The following is an 11,506-nucleotide window of genomic DNA, read 5'->3' on the forward strand; positions in this document are numbered from 1 at the left end:
TTTGGAAAACTAAAATATGTGCATGTTTCTGTAGACACTTGCTCTGGAATCATCTTTGCTTCCCCTATTACAGGAGAAAAGGCCAGACATGTTAAAACCCATTGATTTGAGGCTTGGGGTGCATGGGGAACACCTAAGCAGTTAAAGACAGATAATGGCCCAGCATACACTGCATCTTCTTTTGTGTCCTTTTGTAAACAAATGCGTATTGATTTAATCCATGGATTACCCTACAATCCACAGGGGCAAGGAATAGTGGAAAGAGCTCATAGGACCTTAAAAGAATGCTTATTAAAACAAAAAGGGGGAATAGGCTATGGTCTTACCCTGGGAGAAAAGTTATCAATTGCTCTTCTTACTCTTAATTTTTTTCAATTGGATATCTGCCTTTTCCACTTCTAAAGGTTTTGTGCAATGGAAGGATATTTTGAAAGGTTCATGGCATGGCCCGGATCCAATAATAACGTGGGTGAGAGGATCTGTTTGTGTGTTTCCACAGGACCACTGAGATCACATTTGGAGGCTTAGGAGGAAAAGTGCCCCACCTCAAGATGCACCTGCTGAATGCTGAATGGGGTGAATGGGAGTTGCATGGATATTTCTCCCATGGCCATGATTCCTGTTGGAGCAGTAAGAAATGCCTTGTTTAAAAAATTATGTCCTTGCTCCGAACCTTGTATAGTTAGTAATGCTAGTCTTAGTAAAGTAAACAGGAGTAAGCTAGATTGTAGCCCTCAGAATAGATTCCCCCTTGCTGTGGTTGCCAGGATGCCCAGGTACATTTGCGGCAGTTGGAGCCACAACTTCTACTATACCCAATCCAGTATTAATGCCCACTTAAAGGGAGACATTATGGTACTTAATCAAAGGGTGGATCTGGTTCAAGAACAAGTGGATACCCTGTGGCAGATAGCACAGTTAGGAACCTTTGTTCAGTAGCAAAATAACACTCAGGCTGCTAACTTGTCTAGACAATTGTCAATGTATCTTACAGGGAATTCGTCTAGAGAAACAGATCATCTGTTGCAGGATCTTCGCATAGCCATAGTCCACGTGTATTCCACCAGAGTTGACCTGTCCCTCGCTAGTGGACTGAATCATCTGAAAGAGTGGGCGGGTATTAGAACAGTGGGTGCTTTACTGGTCCTTGTCAGTATATTGGCATTGTGGTACATCTGCAGTATGCGGGTCTGGCTGCAATGACAGGCTGCTTTGGTAGTGCAAGCATTTGCAGCCCTGGAGGTGAGGCAATCTCCACAGGCTTAGGTTAACTATTCTGAATGTTCTTCTTCACGCTCAGGATGCAAGGCTAAGCACTGTACTAGAGATCAGCTTCTAGTGGTCTCTTGGAGAGCATGTCTGATTGCATGTGGGTTGATGCCCCAGGTCCCACCTCCAGGAAAAAGGCATAGGACAGGCATGGCACCAACTTGGCTGTTACAGGTTAGGGCTTTGGCAAATAAATCACCTAAGACAGAGTCATGTACCGAGTGGCTAAATAAGCCCGGTTTATAGTACAAACTAGCTGTACGTGTTCTCAAAGATGGGTTTGATATTTTGCCAAGTGATATTACCATCAGGTTGTAATGCCATTGCAATGTCCTTCTCATGGTTACTGGAGATCAGACCTCTACTCTTGCCTGTTGCATTTAAAACAAAAAGGGGGAATTGTGGGGAGCCGCAGCTGCCATCCTATATATTTGGCACCTGGTCTCTGGCCAGAGCAGTGAGCATTGTGATAAACAAGCCTTTACTTGGAAAAGCTGAGTGCCTCCAGTTTGTGATGCAAGCTGGCATGATTTCCTGCAGCTTATTATGCTTTGCCACGTAGCCAATGCTGATTGTGACCAGGGAAAGTATTTAACCTGCAAGGGCTGGGGGCTAAAAAGAGATACAGAGAAGAAGAGAAGAGAGAAGAAAGAGAAAGAGAAAGAAAAAGTACAAGGTTCCTGAATAAACTGCTTGGAGAAGAGCTCGTGGTTGCCTCCTTATTTCCGCTGGTTGGTAAGGCGGTGACATTATATATGTTATATATTATTTATTATATATTATTATTTATTGTATATATTATTATTGTATATAGTACATATATTTTATGTCTATGTTTTTCTTGAAAGGAAAACTTGAATACGTATTACTAATACCAATGTTGTATCAGTGTGTCTGCATCGTATCTTTGTAATTTATAAGATGTGAACAGGATAATAATGTAAAGAGGTATTAGTTATCTTTATAATTTCTTACACTTTCATATGACCCTATATCTCACAATAATTTAACCATAGGATAAGAGTGGCTTTAAAGTGCCTGAAATGATAGAATATGAAGGAGGATAGAGCGTGAGAGTTCGGTGAATTCTAGGCTTTGAGAAAGCATGAGTGTGGACATTTTGCCTCTACAGCTCTGTTTATATCCAAGCTTGACTATCTGCTTCACCTATGAAATTAAACAGAATCTGGTTCTTTGCAGTTCTGTTTACCAGGCTCAGCCTGAGTTCAAAGAGACCAAATCACTTGTCCTAAGCCAAAGAATTGCAACAGAGTGAACTATGTAAACTGCAGTCCTGAGTTTAAGAAGAGAACACAATGTCAACTTTTCTCATTTCAGAGTTGGTGTGGTAATCCAGGGCAATTCTGGAAGTAATTCTAGATGACTTGGCCTTTGTGATCCACAGCACAAAGACTGTGAGGAGATTAAAGACTATTCCTCTTCTATAATTGTTTCCTTACATAACGAGGAAACTGTTTTCCTTATAGAGCAATCACCATATCCGTGATGTGTTTGTGCATTTTCCTACCATAACAAACACAATATACTGTTAACTATCTGTTTCCAAGGATCTGAAAAAGCAGGATGGACAACATACAGTGCAAGGGAATGACAGTCAATTTCAAAAACAAAATTAAAAGTACAATAAAGTCAAAACTAAAATATGAGCTTATTTAGGACTGTCATTTATAGAGAGAGTAGTATCCCTTGCCAGGCACATGTAATTAGAATTTAGTCATTTATTTGATGTTGTAACTAGTTCTCTTAATTAACTCTCAAGTGTTTTTTTGAGAAACTGCAGGTGAGAATGTCCTCAGTGGAAATAAGGAACAACGAATGGGACATTTATCTGAATGTACAATGTTCTGTTCATATAATTCCTAGAAATACATAATAGAAAACTATGCAAATAATTTTTCTGATTAACATAAAACTGTATAATTTCACATTTTTAGTGTGCTGTCAGAATGTATACATGAAGAACTAACTGTTACAATAGCCTAAGTTCATTTTAATTTGGGGAAAATTACTCCCCGTACATACCCACATGTGTATATATAAACACGTAACATTTTTCTTTCCTTTTCTTTTTTCTTTCCTTTTCCTTTATTCCTTTTGGCTTCTAGAAAAATCAAACCAAATGTGAAAGATAATTATTAACTAATTCTAGCAGATAAAACTCAGAACTTAAAGGTAATGTAGAACTTTGAATTTCAGGTCTCCTAGTAACTCAGATTCGGTCTGTTTCAGTCAATTGGGCCATTATAACAGAACAATGAATATAACATCATTCATTCATGACAAAAATTCATCTCTACTAGTACTTGAGGATGCTGAGTGGATTCTTGGTATGCCATCATGTACAAGAAGATAACTATTGCCTTCTCAAGGCAGAAGGGATACAAAGAATCCACGCCCACATTTAAGACTTCTGATAGCATTCCTCAACCTGTTGCTAAGTTTGAAACACTAAGAACTTAATTATCTCTGTGGAGTGATACAGTTATTTCCCTTTTATTTATTAAGACTCTCTTCAGGTGGGATTTAACATATGAATACTAGAGATAAGAATGGTCTAATGGTAGAAGTTACCAGAAACATCATTCTAATTTTAGATGACTAAGAACCCTGAATTACAAAAGAGTTGTGTCCTTCTAGAATGAGACACATCCTTAATAAAAGATAGACTCCCAAGGCCAGCCTGGTCTACAGAGTGAGTTCCAGGACAGCCAGCGCTATACAGAGAAACCTTGTCTTGAAAAATAAACAAAAAAAATGTTTAAAAGATAGACTCGTATGTTACAAGTTATATAAAATTGTAAATAATATTGTAGTCAATTTCAATTAAATTTAATTTCTCTTTCTAAGAAGTAAAACTTTGCTTCATAACAACACCCTCTAGTCAGTTCCTTAAATCACAAGCATTTTGAATCATACAGAAGGCAGTGTTTATGAATATAAATGAATTCTTAACTTAGACAGTTTTAAACTGATTTTTATCTAATCATGATGATATATATCCATAGTCTCAAAACTGAGGCATCAGAAGCAGGTGGTTATCTGAGTTTAAGTCTAGCCTGATCTACATAGCAAGTTCCATACAAGTCAGGGAACAAACAGTAGCAAAAAAAAAGAAAAAAAAAGTAATTTTGTTTAGTCAAAGAATTAGGAATGTGTTTAGTTAAATATATAACTTTGGTTAAATTGTTTCTTTGATAGGGACATTTCCCCCACAATAATGAACAGTATGTTGACCTAAATAACAAATGTCATATGATAGTCAATACATTTGGACATTCGCATTGATAATTGGTATTTTTTGTAGCTTCATCATGTAATATATACATTTTTATAACAATTTATACAACCAGATTCACTCAAGTTTTCTTTATTCATTCAAATGTGTCTGGAGCAAGGGCCAAGTGGCACTTCCCACTGGGAAGGATGGCGACAGAGCTCCTTCACTCAGGTGTTCATACACTGGATTCCACCACGAGAAATACCTCAGGACTGGTTAAGAGAGGACTCGACACATTAGGTTTTGAATGCTTTATGTCAGTTTCCAATACAACTACACACAGCATACAGTATGTTATCAAAGCTAAAAGGATAAAGGCTATGACGATATAATAGCTAAACATTTCTCTTTACCACATATTAGAATATATATGGCTTCACTCTACTGCCTATTAGGGGATATACGACCTGACAATGTCTCTGGAAGCAGGCTCAGCTATCTCTGAGGCAGGGTGTGGTGTTCTTGGACAAACTGAAAGTAGTTGGTATCCAGCAGGTCCAGCTATCTCTTGGCCAGAGGGTTATACTTGACCATGAAGGAAATGCTTCTCAAGGAACCCAAAAGCAACTGGCGGTGAGCAGGTCCAGCTATCTCTCAGCTGGAGGGTTATACTTGACCATGAAGAAAGGTTTGGCTGTAGATAATGTTTGACCACGAAGATTACTTGCCCACGAAATCTCGGGTGGTCTCGGATGGTCTCTGGTCATTGTGGCAGAGTCTTGGAGGCTCAGGACGGTCACATTAAGAGGCCATGGCTACCAAGAGCGGGGGATGCCAGCTTGTCTCCTAGCTGCCTCTTTAAACTATTTTTGACGTCATGCTGGAGCAGAGTTCAGATAAGCACTCGCGCCTGGTTATCTTCTCAAGTTGTTTACTTCTCTGATGGAAAATTTTCTGCACAAGTAAATACTTCTAATATCTCTCATTTTGGCAAAACATCTTTCATATATTATTCTAGATAACTAATACATCAAAACAACTCACTGCAAATAACTTATTTCAAAACAACTTCCAAACATTTCCTATTACAAGGTGGAGCAAGTCTAGCTACAGGCCTGCTCCTTACAAAATGTCAATAATATCCTCAATTGTCAAACTGTTCCTTTTTATTGTTATTTTATTTATTTACATTTCAGATGTTGCCCCCCCTTCCCAGTTTCCTCTCTGTAAATCCCCCATCCCATCCCTTTTCCCCTTCTCCACTATTAGAGTGCTCCTCAGTCATCAACCCATTTCTGCCTCATTGCTACAGCATCCCCTTATGCTGGGGTATCAAGCCTCCACAGGACCAAGGGCCTCCCTTTCCATTGATGCTAGATAAGTCAATACTCTGCTACCTATTTAGCTGGAGCCATGGGTCCCTTCATGTATATTCTTTGGTTGGCAGTTTAGCCTCTGGGAGCTCTCGGGGTCCAGTTAGTTGATATTGTTGTCCTTGCTATGGGGTTCTAATCCCCCTTAGCTCCTTCAGTCCTTTCCCTAACTCTTCCATTGAGTTCCTCATGCTCAGTATGATGGTTGGCTGTGAGTATCTGCATCTGTATTGGTCAGGTGCTGACAGAGCCTCTCAGGGGACAGCTATACCAAGATCCTGTCAGCAAGCATTTTTTTGGCATCAGGAATAGTTTCTGGATTTTATGTCTGCAGATGGGATGAATCCTTAGGTGGGGCAGTCTCTGGATGGCCTTTCCTTCAGTCTCTGCTCCAATATTTGTCCCTGCATTCCCTTTAGATAGGAACAATTCTGGGTTAAAATTTTTCAGATGGGTGGATGGCCCCATCCTTCAACTGGGGGACATGTCTACCTACTGGATATAGTCTCTAAAGGTTGTTTCTCCCCTTTTTTGGATATTCAGGCTAATGTCATTGCTGTTGGGTCCTGGTAACCTCTCGCTTCCCTGGCATCCGAGACTTTCTAGTGGCTACCCCCAGTTCTCCACCCCCACTGCCACAAAATTCTGTTCAATTTCCTGACCCTTTGTACTTCTTTCCTGTCTCTTCCCATAGCAAACTGTTCTTTTAGCTCTATAACTATCACTGGATTTTCTGGAAGTATGAGTGACCTTGAAAGTTAAAAAAACATAACAAAACAAAACAAAACAGAACAGAACTTGCCTTTCCTTACCCCGGGGACATCCATCAGCTCTGCAGGATAGTGCCTGTGCCGTGGCTTCCCATTGCCCACTGTGACAGACTGCATCATTTTTCATCTTAAGGCTAGAGTCAGCATTTAAACCCGGGCTCAGCATTTAATTGTCTACTGACCTTGGGTGATAAAATTAGTAATAGTTCTATTGAGTTTTGTTTTTTTGTTTTGTTTTGTTTTATTTGTTTGCTTGTTTGTTTTTTGGTAAAGAACCAATTAGTAAAGGGTCTTCTCAGGCTAAGAATGTGGCTCAGTGGTTGTATTTGGTTTCAAACACGGGAAAAACTAAGAGGGAGTGAGCAGAATAGTGCTTGTAATCTCGTAAGTACTTAACAAATGTGACCAAGTCAATGAATGATTATGGCCTTCCTCATGACTATGGTTTTGATTTTGACCTCAACTTTGCATATAGTTACATATTGTGTTTCCTGGTAAGGGAAATCTGTTATTTTCACAGATATTGATAGAGGCCAGAATTATTAGTATAACTGCTATATGTTGTTAGGAGAAAAGCTTTAATGCTGTTGATGAAATAGTGAACAAAATTCAAGGGTAAGGAAACAAGTGAAGAACAGAGTATATGGGAAGACAGGGCTACTGGGTATAGACCTGCTCCCTGTTCTCTTCAATGTCCTCCTTTAAGAAGCTCTGAACTCTTTATAAATTGTGAATTAATTTGCATCTCATGGATTATGTCTCATTTTCATTTTATAGTCATCATATGAGCACAGTTCCACATCATCCATATTTCTGCTGCCCAAATAGTAATTATATCTCAGCTTTAGACCTAGATGCTGTAGAAACTGAACAAGCCCTGAAATGTTATTAATATTTATCTGGGATTGGTGTGATGTGAAATTTTTATTCATGACTAGAAAGCTTCTGATGATACTTCCAGTATAAATTAGCATGACCTTTAAATAAAAATGATAAGTCATAATCTCATTGCAGTGATTAGGGATTGGACTACTGACCCCAATCTTTGCATGATCCTCTTGAGCTGAAACTTATATCTTTGGAGGAAACTTGCATATTCTAACCCTGCTGCTTCAAATTCCTGGGATCATAGAAATAAATATGTTCAGGGTGTTCTAAGTTGCAGAGAACAGCAGATTTCACTCTTATATTAGTAAGATGTGTGTATGTGTGTGTGTGTGTGTGTGTGTGTGTATGTGTGTGTGTGTATGAGAGAGAGAGAGAGAGAGAGAGAGAGAGAGAGAGAGAGAGAGAGAGAGAGAGAGAGAGAATAGACTAAGTTCAGGCTAAAAATACTAAGGAATGTATGTTTAAAATAGATATTAATCAGGCATGGAAAAATTACTACTAGAGTAAGACTGTAAGAGACAAAACTATGAAATGTTATCATGAACTGAATCTATGAGTCTATCAAGGAACAAGAACTACCCCATTTCCACCTCACTCTTCACCTGTTCCACTATAGTCATTGTCACTAAACAAGACAAATCTAAGACTGAACATTGTTATATGGTTTAACCATAGGCTTAATTTAATAGCAAACATTTGCAACAAACTATGTGTTCAACTGAACCTACCTCCCAATACTTCCTATATTCACTAACTGTAACCACCAGTTTATTGCATGCTTCATTTTATACTCATTTTCCTACCTCAAAGTTCAAGCCATAAGGTGCTTACACGATCTGTCCAACTGAATTTCTAAAGTTCTTTGTGCTAGCCCATGGATGCTTTTACATTCTCTCCCACCTAACAGAGAAAGCAAATACAGCAAGAATGCTACATTAGATTGTGAGGATATCTAGACCTAAGGGGCTCTTGAAGGAACTGAACTACTAGGGAGTTATCTGTGTAAAACCGATCTTGCATCTTTCACCACACTTCATACAAATCTGAAGGGAATGAATACCGATACAAGGAAAACATACTGTCATGTAGTTTCTAAGCTGTTCTAAGCTTCCACTTCTATCTCCAGTAACTGGATTTGTAATTTTAGTCAAGAGCGATCCGAGACTCAGCTTTTGAAGAATGTATGATATGTGAAACATATCTCCTTGCACTGTCTCCTAACTGTACACAATTAAGACGTTTTATCTAGCTGGAATTTCACAACATTTGGTTTCCAAACAACATGCCAACTCAAAGAGCTACACAGGTGTGAAGTCAGTTCTTTCTAGAGTGATGACATTATGGCCCATCATAGAAGGCTATGATTTAATTTTAAAAATATGGGGAAATATTGAAAGAGAAGGAGTACTCGCTATGGAGTCTACTTAAAGAATTAGCTACTAAAAGTATGAGATCTGAGCAGGGGGAGGGGGAGGGGGAGGGAACAGGGGTTTGTTTTTTTATTTTATTTTATTTCATTTTTCCTTTTTTTTTTTGGAGGGGAACCTGGAAAGGAAATATTGTATGACATGTAAATAAAGAAAACATCTAATAAAAAATAAAATAGAAGTATGAAATCGTCTACGGCCATACCACCCTGAACGTGCCCGATCTCGTTTGATCTAAGCAGGGTCGGGCCTGGTTAGTACTTGGATGGGAGACCGCCTGGGAATACCGGGTGCTGTAGGCTTAAAAAAAAATGAGATCGATGAGATTCAGCACACATTGTCTTACAGTGTATGTATATGGGTATTCATATATACATATACACATGTATACTTATATAATATTCATAAAAATAATAACGATGATTTGAACTCCACTGTTACTAAAATGTAACTTATAATTGATAATGCATTATGGTTATAGCATATGTTATTACAGTCTTTTGATCTTGGAATTTATAATCCCTAAAAATTTCACTACTGTGTACCAGATTTAGTGTAATGTTTTATTTTATTTTAAAAGAAATGTTATAAGAAGATGGTATTTCAGGTTTTGGGGGAATATTAGGGAAACTAAAACATGTAAACACTAGTATCTTATTATTTATGGCTGTATAACATCTGCTTTTAAAACTATTTTTCTGTTCATTAAATTTAACCTCACTAAAACCCATAAGCTAGCTGAAAGTCATTCCAATTTTAGAGATAAAGAACATGATCAGGAAAGTCAACTTAATGAATTTTTTGTATAGTAAGTGGAAATTACATAGTTATTTTAGCAAGTCCAGCATTTTGAGACTAAAAGTAACATAGAAGACAAAAGATAATTTTTCATTCCTGACATTCAGCAAATTCTATATTGGTTATTATCTCATCAATTTAAATAACCATTAAACTGTTTTATTAAGGCATTGTTTGACCATAGAATAAAATTGGATAATACGTTAGAAACCCTGGGTTATACTAAAATGCTTGGAACCCATTAATACTACTGTCACAAAAGAAAAAAGGGGGGCCTGGAAAGGGGATGATATTTGAAATGAAGTAAAGAAAATATCCAATAAAAAAATCTAAGAAGGAAGACAGAAAAAATAACAATTTTTCATAACTGAGACCATGAAGCAATCTTCTGACCTCCTCCAAAAAATTATATACATGAGAATAAGAGGAATAAGTTTTTTCATAGGCAATGGTTTCAAAGAGCAATTACATTGTAATTCATGTATTACTGGATGATTATTATTAATTAATTGATTTTAGGGATAAGATCTCCCAAGGAATTTTTTTTATGAAATGTGTCAAAAAAGTTCTATTAAAATTAAATATATCATTGTCATTTATTATTGCTACTACTATTATTATTATTGGTTTGCATGTGTTGTCTGTGTGTGTATATGTGTACATGTTTGCATGTATGTGTGTTTATGTGTGTGTGCAAGTGTGTGTGATATATGTATGTGTGTGTATGAATTTGTATGTTTGTATGTGTATGCCTATATGTGTGCATGTGCATTTATGTATGTTCATGTGAGGGTGCATGTGTGTGCGTGTGTGTATATGAGTGTGTGCTTCAGTGCAGGCATGTAAGAAACAGAGTATGAGTCTGGAGGACAGAGGACACCACTGCTTTCAGATTTTACAGGTCTCCTACTGTGGGTTGATTATGGTTCACAAATGCTTCTACTAGCTGAACCCTCTCTCTGTTAAATTTTAGTAGTGAAAAGTTGTGCCATATTTAAGTCAGTTAGGAGTAAAAGTGTTCAGTTTGAAATACAATCATAAATTTTTGTTTGCTCCTGTAAACATGCCTGTCATAAAATTTTAACAACTGCAATCAAATTTGTCTAATATGAGGGAGGGGATTTACAAAACTAGACTTCTCTTCAGATGTGTACTTTCTCATAAAGATGAAATAAAACAGATTAATAAATATCTCCCAAGTGATTGACATTGCAGGATTATAATCACACCATCATTAGAGGACAGAGCATCAAGGGATATTGGTCTTCTGTTATTTAAATCTGATGGCATTGTCATTTTGGGGCTCTGAAATGATTTTGTATCTTCATCTTCATACCCCCCATCTGACCTTCCTTTCTTCTCCTCCTATTGTTTAAATAGTTTAACTAGTTTAGATATAGGTATCTAACCTGTGATTGTCTTTTCCTTGGATATTAGAAACAAATACATTGTCTTTGTTTTCATGTTTTGGAGATGTTGAATATTTTGTTCTGTGATAAAGCATATTGTAAAACCCACTTCTAAGGGATTAGGTGATAAGTCTATGAAGCTAGCGCTACTGCTAGAATACTACAATTTTTAAAATGTGGTAAAATAAAGATGAGAGGAGTATATTTTGTAAAGAATAATCTGAGTTTGAGGAAGTCAGGAAGTCAGAGAATAGATTTTTTTTTAAAGTTCAATTGTGTACCTCCACTATATACATTAAATGTGGTCTTGTTTTTTTTTTTTTTTTTTTTTTTT

At 37.3% G+C, this 11,506-nt stretch overlaps 1 pseudogene; it reads left to right on the plus strand.

Moving 5' to 3' along the window:
• The first annotated feature begins 9,156 nt into the window (after positions 1 to 9,156).
• On the plus strand, positions 9,157 to 9,267 carry LOC116089631 (annotated as a pseudogene).
• Positions 9,268 to 11,506: the final 2,239 nt, after the last annotated feature.

Source organism: Mastomys coucha, unplaced genomic scaffold (assembly GCF_008632895.1).
Source record: "Mastomys coucha isolate ucsf_1 unplaced genomic scaffold, UCSF_Mcou_1 pScaffold14, whole genome shotgun sequence".
Lineage (NCBI taxonomy): Eukaryota > Metazoa > Chordata > Mammalia > Rodentia > Muridae > Mastomys > Mastomys coucha.